This window comes from Bemisia tabaci, chromosome 4 (genome assembly GCF_918797505.1).
Source record: "Bemisia tabaci chromosome 4, PGI_BMITA_v3".
Lineage (NCBI taxonomy): Eukaryota > Metazoa > Arthropoda > Insecta > Hemiptera > Aleyrodidae > Bemisia > Bemisia tabaci.
In genome coordinates this window covers 4,961,983-4,976,070 of record NC_092796.1, presented here as the reverse complement: position 1 = coordinate 4,976,070, position 14,088 = coordinate 4,961,983, and the positions used below count along the sequence as shown (strand labels likewise).

Genomic DNA, 14,088 nt, shown 5'->3' with positions numbered 1-14,088 from the left:
TAATGACATCCGATGCAATTGAGGTAGCCAGTCCCATGCTGCACCGCGGAACGCAGGGAAATTTTTGGTTAACGCACCTGTTTATACGTCGAACCGAGGCATACCATTTGGTTGAGGAATGTATCTCTACTTACCCACTGACTCTGCGCATTGCGAAAGGTTCTCTCTTCGCTGATGCGTTTATCGAGAGAGTCAATAGATTGATAGAGGTAGGCGTTCGCGAACACCTCACCAAAGATTTCAAGTTCACCGCGTCATTGTCCAATTTTAATAGAACCGTGGAAAGATATCCGAAACCCTTCGGCATGGAAAATTTACAGCCTGCGTTCACTAGCCTCGCATTCGGTTGGACCCTGAGCTGTATCGCGTTCATCTGTGAACTATCTATTGATATTCTTCGAGAAACCAAGGTTTTCAGACTCCTGAAATCTGCACAAACATTCTTTTGTTTCCATGGTCTTTGGAGAAAAGTCACCAGCATGTGAAATTCTGCGGAATCCGCCGGAAAGGTCTGGAAGGTCCTCACAAGTTCAACTACTGTCAACATCATTAGAAGGTTGTGCAGGCTTAAAATATTAAAAACGTATTAACTATAGATGACACAGCAAAAAATAAATTTACATTCCCGAGGTTACTCCGAATGAATTTTTTGAAATTCACAATCCGTGCTTAGCAATAACTAGATAATTCCCCCTCCCCTCTTCCTAAATACATACATACCATCATTTTCACAGCGCTCGCCGGTATTGCCACAATCTTAAATCCTTCCTGAGTCCATCAGGAAGATGAAAATCCCTCTTTTTTTCATGTGAAATCCTGTCACCTCTCTTTTCTAGGGCGTCTATTCTGTTTCCTTCCGAGAGAAACCCAATCAAGCATCTTCTTTGGCAGCCTTTCCTTCCACGACCCTCCGTTTCTTCCCGCCCTCTCTATTAATGTCTCTGTTCCTTTCAAGTCAATGTGTAACTAACTTTTAAGTTTAAAGTATTATTGATGTAAAAATTCAACATGTTAATACAGTTTTTCGCTTATTTCTTTTTGAGTTGATTACTTATTTCTACACAACTTAACATTCCAATGCAAGCTGCCTGAGCTGAACACAAACCTCCCCTCAGTCTTGTACTGGTGCTCATTACAGCTCAACATTTTTTGCTCTAATTGACATTTTTGGAACTTTTTGACTTTATTTTCCCCGTGAAATGGTGTGGACCCAGCAACATTTAACCACCTTGTTTCACCTTTATAATAAACTATGATCATAGGCCAGATACCCGTAAGTGCCATCTTCTGCATGATTTTGTGGTTTCATGTATGATACGCAATAAAAAACTTAAAAGTTAGAAATTGACAGAAAAGGGTTTTATTAATTAGTACAGTTTGAGGCAAAATATTATCCTTTGCGGTTATTTTGTCTGTAACAACGCCAATGTTTGCGCCTGTACGTTTTTTCTTATAAATCTGACTTTTATATACGTTAGACAAATTTTGCTGTTCTAACTGAATCAGAGAATCCATCTAAATTAATCTTCACGAATTTTGAAGGAAACTAAACTTTGAAAATTTGAGCGATTGCACGGAAAACATGAAATTGCTAATTTAACAATTTTGTAGTTAAGAAAATGTCCGGTATGTTTCAATGTAGTTTTACAGTAAAAAGATGCCCATTTAACCACGATAAATTAGCTTTCCACCATTGTAAAATGTACATTTGAAACATGTCGGACATATTTCCTAACAATTTGATACTTAAATCAGCACTTCATTTTTTCCGTGTGATCGCTCAAATTTTCAAAGTTTAGTCTACTTCAAAATTCGTTAATTTTAATTTAGATGAATTCTCTAATTCAGCTAGAACAGCAAAATTTGTCTAACGTGTATAAAAATGAGAGCTACAAGCAAAAACGTAAGGGCGCAAAAATTGACGCTGCTACAGACAAAATATAGCCACAAAGGATATTATTCCGCCTAGATTTGAACGAATTGAGTAAATTGAAACCCTTCTCCGTCAATTTCTACCCATACAATTTTTTTGCTGTCTTCAGTAACACAGGAGTTCTCAGCTGGTTTTGTTTTTGAAGCGTTTTGAGGGCGACTTGGCAAGGACTGGGCGGAGGTCACCGGTATCATTGGCAAAAGGCACTCAAACCTATGTCCGTGCCTAATATTTCTCTAATCAAATTTATGGTCGGAGTGGAAGTGCATTTGCAGGGACGCAAACATCCAGCCCCGGAGGCATTTAATATGTAAATCCGGCGCTTTAATCTACACTTTAAGAGCCGCGCCGGCTCTCGCGGGGACGCGATCAGATAAAAGGCAAAAAGAAACAGCTCGACCGCATGCACACACTCGCTCAAAGGCCCTATCCGCCCGGTGAAAAACACCGCCAAGAGGAAACCGAGTGGTGGCGGGGAGAGGGGGGGTGGAGTGAAGTTCGCAAACAGCGAGTCAAGTCTGATTGAATTTGGACAACGTTATTCAGGCGTCCAACCCGTCCAAACAGAGTGCGGTGGGAATAAACTTGAGGCGCCTAATTAAAAAGTTCCGGAGACGCCATCAGGGTTGTTCCTTGATACCTGGACAGTCGGAGACTTCTTAGCTTAGCTTCCGCGATAAGGAGCCACTGTTTCGCTGCCTCGTTGTAGAAACGATTTATGTGCCGTTCGTTTTCCTATTCAGATAGGTGCTTTATTGGAATGGCCAGGAATACAAGTTCCTATTGCAAATTTTAGTCAGTTCGTGACGCTCATCCCTAATTATCTGCCGGAACGAGCTGAGGAAAAACGATGCAAGTCTATTTAAAGTTGCCAAATTCCTTCCGATAAAGTGAACATTTTTCAAAAAATGTGTAGTTTTTATAAATGAAATTTACAGATACTTTTATCCTTATTAGGTAAAGTACATCTGAAAATTTGAAGATAAATATTTGCAACTTTTTCGAGACCTATCACATTCTCCGAGACTTTTTTGGCGGGACCAATGAAATATTTACAATTTAATGTGTCCACTTGAAAAATGCCCATTGCCTGATATCCATTATTATAAATTTTTGGTAATCAATGTATCGACGGAATGAAAGCTGGGTTACACTGTGAGATGTACCATTTTAAATTGGCAATATACTGATTTAGAGGCCACGTTTTCGTAGGTATCGTCGTTGAATGAATCAACCGTAAACAGACACATGACCATCATGTCGTATGCGCATCCTAGTGATAAAACTTGCGTCTAGAGCTTTCTTAAATCGAAAATTCTCGGGTTGGATGAGTCAATTACTAATTTATAATTTTTCGGATACAAAATTATAATAAATTAACACCGTTAACTTTGTATAGTATTTGGACATTACATGGATCGCATTTAGCGAAAAGGAACCAGCGAAATTACAGTGTTGTACAAATGTTGCTTTTCCATAAATATCGGAAATTATTAGTTGATTCCTACCAAAAAAATTTTAATTTTAAAGAAAAATAACCGTGTACATTTTAATACTGTACTTATATTGAGCATATTTAAGAGGAAAGTAGAACTTGCGCGGTTTTAACAACACTGTGATGCGCTGGTTCCTTTTTGCCAAATGCGATCCATATATGTTCTATTGTCTTGGTTTTGTGTGCTGGTTACACGCTCAAATTCCCATCAATTTCCGATCAAATGGTGACTGGTGCGCACCATCTACCATCAAATTTCTGCGGCCTGCAAAAATTTGATGGTAGATGATGGAACTGTGGGGCTCATCCTTCATCTGATTTCCACACAACCGTGCTTATTTCATGCTTATTTCGATCAACACAATGTTTTAATTAATTTTACTCATCAATCTAGATAACTCTCGACCGCCATCTTGGTCATCATTTAGATCGGAATTTTACGGGAATTTGATCGTGTAACCAGGCCAATAGCCATCGAACATCGATAAGTCCACTATTGCAACCATCGCCAACTGATGCGTCGGAAATGGCAGGAATGAGCAGCCACAAATCAGTCTATTTTAAAATTTGAAAAAATCTTCGAGCCACCTCTCCTCCGTTACCCGACACGGCTTCCAGCGCAAATATGAGGAGATCTAGCGGGGCTGGAGTTTTTTCATAACGACGTGTAATATTTACTAAGTAGTAAGAACCGGGCCCGGGCCCCGGAGCTGATCCGCCGGAGAGAGGAAAGTTTCCGAGGCTAATCACACAACTCCGGGCGGGAGCTAACTGAGTTCAAAGCCTCACAAAAGGAGCCGGGAAAAAACGCTCCAAGTTCAAAGTTTGGGCATTAAATTGATGGCCGCGACCCGACCCCCGCCACCCCCCCACCCCCCGCGAGGCGTGGAGTTAAAGTTTCGGAATTAAAAGCCCCTGTGTAAATTTCCCGGCTGCATAATAGGGCTTTTGTGGGTATCTTAACGACTTTACCCCTCGGTATTGATACTGCTCAATAACGGAACGAAACTTCCGGTCCAAGTTCAGAATGGTCGATTAACTAGCAACTCCGCGTGTCAGGAACTATGAAAACTGGGAACCTCAACCCCTCCCCACCCCCGCCTTGTCTTTTATTGGTTATTTAGGTTATTTGTCTTTTCTGGGAGGAACGCGAAAAAACACCAAGGTGTTAAGTCCCGGCGCCTAAAACTCTTGAGGGACAACACTGCCGTGCTAAGGAAGAACGCCGTATGAGCCTTCAGACACTGCCAAGTTTCCTTCGATAAAAACTTATATTACAGGGAAAATTGTGGCTTTTTCCCCAAAACTTTTAGACAATTTTGCACGCAATTTAATCTAAAATATCTGAAAATTTCAAAGAAAAATGTGCATGAGTGTCGTCAAAATTACATGTTTTATCAAGGGAAATTTGGCAACTCTTGAATGTTCATACGGCGTTCTTTCTTAGCACAGCAGAACATGACTGCATTCAAACGCACCGATGTGTTGAAAAAACGCCGAATGAACGTTCGAACATTCTCAAACGGGTCTGTTACATGCAAGAGTTACAACCAAAAGGGAAGCTGACGCAGGAAAAGGGGGCCTTGAGAGGAGGGAATTATGAACTGTGTTCTCTGAAAATTTCAAATTCACTGGACTCTTTTTTGAATGAATCAGTTGTTTTCAAAAGGGAAAAAGTCCATTTTTGCATGAGTCTTGGCTTGCATGGAAGGACATGCTAAGTAAGACTCGTCGAGCAGTGGCGTGGCGTGAACTGCGATATATCGATTGTTATGCCATTTAAACGTATGGAAAAGGATCGATAAACAGGGTGTTCGCAGCGAACACCTTAATAATCGATTCTTTACCGTAGGTTTAAATGGCATAACAATCGATATATCGCAAAGCACGCCACGCCACTGCTAAGTAAGACTCATCCAGGAATGGACTTGTTCTCTTTTGTAAACAAGTGATCCAAGTATGGTCAAGCTCGTCTGCTTGAAAGTTCCAAAAGGAAGCCTCGTCCCTTCCCCGAATTCCCGGCATTTGAAAGACGGTATTTTAAGAAATATTGAGTCAATTAAAAGGAATCCTTCCAGATTTTAGTATAAAATCCTACCTCAAGTAAATGCTACACCTCCTCCTCCGAGAATTGACTAAAATAGCAACTCGGGATGTATCTTTAAAGAATAGAAAGAAAAAGAAAACTTTGTATTTTCGAGACATTTTTGAGTTCAGAGACACGTACCTAAACTCTCAAATAAATGAACTGATGACGATTTGCATAGAGTTGATAAAGTTTCACCTATGCTGGTCTGTGATGGTTTCGTCGAAAACCGGAGTTTTGGTAGTTTCAAAAACAACTTGGCGTCGAAAATGTATATCGATCTCCAAACACTAACTAACGCAGACCTGCATAACCGACAAAGTTGTATGAGAGCAATGATTATACCTCTTGAAAAAAGGAGGAAAAAATAGTCTAAGATGCGTCAAACGGTTGAGCTGATGGGCGTTAGTTACACGATGACGTTCTGACAGATTCCGATCTAGAAGTTCGCCCGCCCCGGCGATTTCATCGATTATTACTCGGTTGGCCTCGGAAAAACCTCGTATGGACGTTCGGACGTTATCAAATTTCTTAGAATAGAATACGACTTTATCAAACAAATTTTGAACGATTTTTATCGAATTTTTCAGGAAATTTTGTCCGCCATGAGATCCAATTAATATGAAAATTGTGTAGAAAACGATTCATAACTAATATGGAAAATGAATATTTCATCGGGGCATATATTGGGGGCATCTGGATGCTCTTAGGGGCTTTTTCTTCAAGGCGGTAGTGCCGGAGTAGTTATTCTGATTTTACGAGCAGCATTTACGAGCAAATAGAGGAGGGTCTCGGTTCACTGTACTCGACTACTTCGGAAGTTCAATGCGCACTGTTGTCAGATAGTGCTTAAAAAATCAGTATTCCTTCCGCTCAAATTCATGTAAATCATCCACGTTTTGTTGTAAAAACTGGCAACCTTGTCGATGCACGTCAGTAAGACGTGCTGTGGAGGCGGGGGTTGGGGGGGGGGCATTAAGGGTGCCATAAAATGGTCTCAGCACTGTGAGATGGCAGCACTGTGTACCTGAGGTCGATTAGGTGCATGAGTGCATGCCTAGTTTTGGCAGCAAATGGCGTCTCTTCAGAATTTCTATTGGTATCACATCATCCAAAATCCATGATTGTATTGATCCTTCGCAAGATCAACGTTCCATTGCGATGAGTGTTAAAGATTGTTAATATTCAGTTAGGAGTTGATTTCCAAACTCCCCGTAATGAAGATCGATTTCTACTATGCACATATTCTTACGGGTCTCAGGGCTCAAGTCTTAATGCACATGGTTCCGTTTGACGGAAATAGTCCAATTCTCGACCCACCTTCCGATACAAATGTTTTTCAAAATTCATCAAGCAGCTAAGTATAGTTTTTGACGGCATCAGAGTGTATATCTCCTTTGGTTTGCAACCCTGCTGATCTGTTGAAAAAGTCGAAAAAATCCACGAAAAATCGAAAAATCCATTCGCGAAAATTCGCCATTTTAAGAGGAGACATATTACTTTTCTCTAGTTCAGAATCAGACTAGTGACCCATTAGGATACTCCTGACATCAGGACTCTCCTAAAATGGACCACTAGACAAGGTACGAATTTAAGCAATCTGATACATGTTTCTTAACCAGAATTTCACGTAGAACACGATTCACATTATGAAAATTACCGAAATCAATTTCTAACGAAGATATTAACGTTTTTATTTCGCACTGATTACGAGGAATTTGAACTGCCCGCTCACAAGAAACTCAAAGCTCTACGTGAGTCAAATCGCGCACTACAACGGTTTCAGCAAGCTTCTCAATCAAGCAATGTTCATTTTCCACCATGTGTTGTTCAAACTATTGGTAATTTGCTATAGCTGAGCCAAAGTGTCAAGATTGAAGTTGAAGATTTTTACATCGCAGAGACTGTCATGATAAACATTTAGCGCGCGATGTGAATCACGTAGAGCATTGAGTTTTCATGAGCGGGTGGTTTGAATTCACGCATCAAGAATCATTAAATATCTTCGTCAGGAGTTGATTTTGGTAATTTTCGTTGTGCGTATCGTGTTCTACGTGAAATTTTGATTGAGAAACATGTATCAGAATGCTGAAATTCGTACCTTGTCTAGTGGTCCATTATGAGGTTCAAATTGAATCCTAGCAATATTATACATAGGTAGACCGGTGGGCAGGTGTTCTCCCGTTTAGATACACTATTCTTGCTGTTCAAGTGTTGAAAACTCAGATGATGATACTGCCGTGCTGCAGAAAAACGCCGTATGAACATTTGAATATTGCAAAACTGCCTGTTATATGTATTTTTGAAGACAGTCATGAATATGTTTCCTTAACATTTTTGGACACTTAAGATCAAATTATGAACAAAATTCTCCGAAAAATCGGAAGAAAAATATATATAAATTTTCCCGGAAATTCGTGATTTTCTGGGGAGATTCGGCAACGCCTAAAGGCTCATACGGCGTTCTTCCTTAGCACAGCAGCAGCCTGATTGTAGACATTTTGTGATTGTCCGATAGACATAGATGACATAGACATACACATAGACATGATGACATCAACTAAACACAGCAGAAAAGTTATATATTTTTAAACACCGCGCGAACGTTTTAAATGAGGATTTAGACGGACTAGACAACATCCTGTTCCGAGCATTGGAGTCCAAAGTTCAACCACATGCATGCAATACGACCACGAATTCCGAATCAGTCAACAACCACTGAAGATGGGAGACGATTGAAGCTCCCGAAACTAGTCTGGCAATTAGACGTAAGCGAATCTGAGTTTTTTAGTTTGATTTTAGCCTTAGTTGATTTAATAGATGACATAGGTTAAAAGGCGGAGCGTGATTGGTCGGCTATGTCTTACCGCTGCTTTATCGTGCCTTTGTCAGGGGGAATGGACGACATACTGTCGGAAACTTAAGAGGTGCCATTAACTTGTCGAGAGTTCCACCCGACATAGACACGATAAAGCAGCGATAAGACATAGCCGACCAATCACGCTCCGCTTTTAACCTATGTCATCTATGTCTATAACCAGATAAACACAAAATTTCAACAATCAGGCTGCAGAGTAGCACTGTGACCCCTTTCTCCGGGTGAAAGAATCGGTATGTTTGGCAACGGGGGTGGCTCGCCCACCTCCGCGGGGGTGGAAGGCATAACAATTCACCACTCGGCTCAATTCACGACGGAGTGAGTCGATAAAGATGCAAAATTAATGAAAAATATGCATGTCGCTGTGCATACTCCTCTCAGCGGGGACAGGGAACGGCAAGGTATGAGGAATCGGGTTCTCCCAGGGATCCGGAGTGCATCGTTTGATATAAGACCCCGATTCGCATTCTCCATTGCTAGACTGTTATTAAAATCAACCTATACAATGCGGATTCGTGTGGGAGATAAGTCCCGCGTTATTCGTGCCCTGCTTTATTATTGGAAATTTTCGGGAGCAGTTGTCTGCTCGCGCTTCAAATTTATCGGCTCCATCTCTGAAAAATACTTCGAGGAGGAGGCCTTTGAGATAGCACTATGAAAAAGATACTTTTAGAAAACAAATCGAGGAAAAGTCATCAGCTTACTTTTGAAATAGATCGTAGAAAAATACATAGAAAAATACTTCGAGGAGGATGCCTTTAAGGTAGCACTATGAAAAAGACATTTTTAGAAAAAAAATCGAGGTAAGGTCATCAGTTTACTTTTGAAATAGATCGTAGAAAAATACATAGAAAAATACTTCGAGGAGGAGGCCGTTAAGATAGCACTATGAAAAAGACACTTTTAGAAAAAAAAATCGAGGAAAAGTCATCAGTTTACTTTTGAAATAGATCGTTACAAGGCATTACAATGGTTTGCCACAGCCAAAAAAATAAAGTTAAAACGAATATATTATATTATTTTAACAAATTTTGAAGTGGACTAGGACTTACCTTAAAATTTGCAAAATCTGCAGTGTATTTTCTTTCGTAGCTTATACATTTTCCTGCGACGGCATAAACCATTGTAATCCCTCGTAAGGAACTAATTTCAAAGCAATAATTAATGTGTTTTTTTTTTCAAAAGAGTCCTCTTAAAGATGCTACTTTAAAGGTCTCCTTAAAGTCATCTCTCCCCTAAATCTCTGATGATTATGAATACGACCCTCAATTCATCTATAAATGATATATAAAAGAACCAAGCACACTGCGGCCAGCGCGTTAGCGCCTAAAAGACTGCAAGGATACTTCATGCATTGCGCGTACGTTGCGGAGGATACTTCACGCGTTGCACGTACATCACGGTGCGTATGCGCAATGCGTGAAATATCTGCGCAGTCTTGTAGGCACCAGTGCGCATTCCGCGCTGGCAGCACTGTGATTGGCTCTAAATTCGAACTCTCGAAGTCATCGTTTTTAAACTGGACGTATTTCTGCCAAACGGAACTATTGACGATTGGAAAAGATGAGATGTGCTCTAGAAATCTGCACAAGAACACTGGAAAAAAACACATTGGATCTAGAGTCCAGACTCTTAAAAACATCGACAAGAAAAAATACTCTTGATTCAATCACATTTAAGCTTAAATCAAGAACCAAGCCTCTTAAATTAAGCGAATTTCCTTTTGATTTAAGCTTAAATCTGATTAAATCAAGAGTCATTTTTCTTGTCAATGTTTTCAAGAGTCTGGACTCTAAATCCAAAGTGGTTTTTTCCCAATGAACTTGTCATATTTGTGACTCAAAGAGCTTCTATCGAACCGCAATTTTAAGTGAAACATGGTGTATGAGGGTATCTTTCGACGGGAAACCGGAATTATTGGTCCAATTCTAAAAACTCGAAAATTCAACATAGGTGCTACATGTGTGCCTGACAAACCGACTTAAGGCTAGTGTATAATTTAGAGGATTTTTTTAACGTAATGCTAGAATTTTTGGTCAAATTTGTAAGGTTCAAAATTTTGATACGCCGGCTTTGACTTAAATTGAAGGCAAGAGTTGTTTGGGTCTACCAGTTTTCTTAAATTCCATTCGATATTCCATAGCCTTTCTTTTTTTAAACTGTGTTAAGGACGCCCCTGGTAAAAATGGCAAGTGTTAGGTCAGTGAATTTTCCACTGAGGTCAGTGCAATTTGCTCTGAGGTCAGTTCAGTTTTCTCTGACGTAAGTGTTAAAGCACTTACCCAAGAAGTCAGCACTGAGGTAAGAGGCACTGACGTCGGGAGAAAGACTTACCTAAGTGCAGAGATGTCTCTGAGGTAAGCGGGACTGAGGTCAGGACTTGGTTCAGAGGGTAAGTCTCTGACATCAATCTTAATCGAACCGCACTCACTCCCAAAAAGTAGAGATGGCTCCCCCTTCCCCCACCCTATTTCATTTTCGTGGGGGAATATTTCCTCGGGACACGGGGACCACAAACTTTATCTTTCAGAGAGGCATATTTTGTAGAAGGTGGGATTTTCTAAGAGGGAAGGAAAACTAGTTTAAGTAGCCACACTCTTGAATAATTTGTTTTACCCTCTTCGTTTAAGATGGCACTTAAATAATTAAAACACAACAAAAAATGAGATCGGTAAAAATATTATCACCGCTAAAATATGTATTTAGATATATTTATTTAAGCATTATTATTTTTTTATAAAAAAAATAGTTTTAAATTTGGTTTTAATTTTTTTCAGTTTTAACTGTTTTTAAAATGTTTCAGTCTCAATTTTTTTTAAAACTTTCCTACTTTATTTTCAATTCTTTTCTAACTTTTTTACTCCTTTACTTTCAATTTTTGTATCTGCTAATTTATATTTTTTGTATAATTTCAACTTTCATTATTTTTTTTGCATCATTAGCTTTAATTTTGAATTTTAGTGCGATCCATTTTTTTTTTCAAAGAAACGTAACTTACAAAACTTCATTTACATGTTGATTGATTAAAAAAGAATAATAGAAAAATTAAGTATCGGATTCACATTCAAAGACAAAATCATCATTTGCTGGCAAAATTACCCCAATGGGGGCCCTGAAATGGTAAAATTACGCCCCTAACACGTACACGCGCAGGTAGTGTAGTGGTTCAATCGCTAGGACGATCACCGAATTTAAGTTACGTCGGGCGTAGTTAGTACTTAGATTGGAGACCGCATGGGAACGAGCGATGTCCCCTGAAGATCGTGATACTTGCTTGGGATTCAGAACTCACAGCAGCCCTCCCTGATCGTCAAATAGTGACTTAACGTACCTGGCAGATCGGTAATTAACGAAATTTTTGCCTGTACAGTATTTCTGGGAGTTTCCACTCCGCTTACGTCTGAGACACTTAGGTCAGTGCCACTTACATCAGAGGCACTTGCCTTTGGAACAGACCTAACACTGAGGTAGCAGATCAGCGCCCGGCAGCACTGACATCAGTGCTTAGGTCTGTTCCAAAGGCAAGTGCTACTGATCTGAGCACTTGCCATTTTTACCAGGGGCTGTAACACTTCAAGCCCACTTTGCTAAAAAAACGAAGCAAAATACTTGTAAAACGAAGGCAAATACATTTTATGAAGAGAAGGAAGAAGGGGTGGCATATTTTTGAAAAGCCGAGAGTCATGTTTTGAGTTCTTCTTCTCCAGTTAATTTTATTAGGATTGAAAAACTTTAGAAGAACCGTTTGTTTGTTTATTCCTTTGTTTGCCACACTTGACAACGCAGCTTCAAAATCAAAGAGTGTTGCCCTCGGTTTACGGCAAAACGTCTACAGGCAACTCTGTTGCTCAAGAACTATTATGTACTTGGTACTTCATGCGTCTCCACTTTAATGCTCTCCTTCCCCTGAGTTACTGGTCGTCCCCCTTTCCGCATTCGCTGATAAGATTTTATGCGCAGGGAAGAGTACGCTTTTCTTATAAAACATGTGAAGTTGACATGGTTACTCAATACCCTTAAAACCGAATCGATGCTAATTGGTGTCTCAGAAGTAATTCCCTTTTTGTAATACGATAATCACGAAATTGCTTGGTCGCATAGTCTTAACTTGAATGTCATTCAGTGGTACGGAATTATCTGCATTGGGAGTTTTGAATTAAAACATGTAATCATTTATGACTTGTAATATTCGATGGCTACATTTAAAGACTCGTAATTCAGAATCGCACTTCAAAATGTTGTAATTCATTTTTTGAAGAAAACCTAACGAGTAAGATGACTGGAAACTTTAACGAAATAGCTATTACTCCAGGATAAAGAGTGGATTTCAATGCTGGGCTCTTATTTGCAGATTGCTATTTGGCACTTGATAAGTATGGTCTTATTTTCCAGCCCAAGGTTTACCTTATGCTGAATGTCTATCGCAATTTCAGGGTAAAAAATTAGGCATTTTTTGACAGTTTTTTTACCCCTTTGTTTTTAACTGCTTCAAGTTATACATACATTAAATAGGAAAATAGTGGGTTAAGATTTATGAATAAATATGTGTAGATGTGTACCAACTATTTTTGGAAAAATGTTCACTGATGATTTGGGCTGATCATTACAAACGCAGACTTTTTACCTCATGAGGCTCCAGGTTAGATATGGTGCTAAAATGACACTTGTTCTCACCTAGAACAAAAACAAAAAGGATACAAAAATTAATATTCATTCGACGACCCAGCAAAAAAACTGTAAGAAATTATAGGCAAGAGCAGGGAAAGAAACATACGCACAAATGAAAAGCAAATCGACTGAATCTGGTCCCATCCGTCCAAATCTGCCGTGGAAAGAGAAGACCGATCACGGCACCTAGATGCGACTATTCGTGGTCTGCAGGTGTGCGTGTTGCATATGCGAGGGACTGAAGGCGCTTCGCTCCTCCTCGCAGTTGCTGAGATGCACGTCCACGCAGCCACCGTAGGCAACACTGAAGTTTTGAGATTGTGCATGGAGATAGAATTTATTAAATTTATTCTAGTTTCGTACACCGAGAATGATGGTCAAAGTACTGTCCTACTTGTAAATAAACATTAAATTAAGTTTGGAATTTATAAAAAAAAAAAAAAAAAAAAAAAAAAAAAAAAAAAAAAAAAAAACGGGAATGATGTGACAAAGTGATCAAGATTGCCACTCACAATGATCCCCTTACAAGATCCTAGGGGTGGACGAGTAAATTAGAAGTATATTTTGGATCAAAAGAAACTATCTCCATAATAATTTGAACCGTGATATCCGTAAGAAAACATGCATAACAGGGCCCGTGTCACAATGGAAAAGTTGTTCCTGACTTGAATACGGCCGGTGAAGCCGATGAAAGCCCGGCCGGCTTGGCCGGTGAAGCTATACAACAGGGCCAAGTTAAGCAGAAAGGAACTAAGCTACATCAGCTATTGCCAAATTTAATTGGGCAATTAAATCTTTTACACGAAAACGGTTGTGCGGATTTGTGTGCAAATTTCAGTGATTCATCTGTTTAGTATGTAGAAAATTCCTTAAAATTTTCAAAAGAATCCGCAAAAAAGTTCTCTTGTAAAAACATAAATTGCCCATGATTACACGGAACTATAAGCATTTTGAGCCCTGTTATGCATGTATTCTTATGGGTCTCAGGGCTCATGCATTAATGCATAGAAATACGAAAAATACGTCAG

General features: G+C 39.5%; 2 protein-coding genes and 1 long non-coding RNA gene across 5 annotated transcripts in view; all 3 read right to left on the bottom strand.

The window, feature by feature from the left end:
- Nucleotides 1-14,088, bottom strand: part of LOC109031262 (uncharacterized) — a 599,201-nt gene that overhangs the window by 333,097 nt on the left and 252,016 nt on the right. The window lies entirely within an intron of this gene.
- Nucleotides 1-14,088, bottom strand: part of bru3 (CUGBP Elav-like family member bruno 3) — an 854,644-nt gene that overhangs the window by 630,708 nt on the left and 209,848 nt on the right. The gene's annotated exons all lie outside the window — the stretch shown is intronic.
- Nucleotides 11,359-14,088, bottom strand: part of LOC140224357 (uncharacterized) — a 59,304-nt gene continuing 56,574 nt past the window's right edge. Inside the window, exon 3 of the long non-coding RNA XR_011899653.1 lies at nt 11,359-13,066. This is a non-coding gene — a long non-coding RNA (uncharacterized lncRNA). The remainder of the gene's footprint in view (nt 13,067-14,088) is intronic.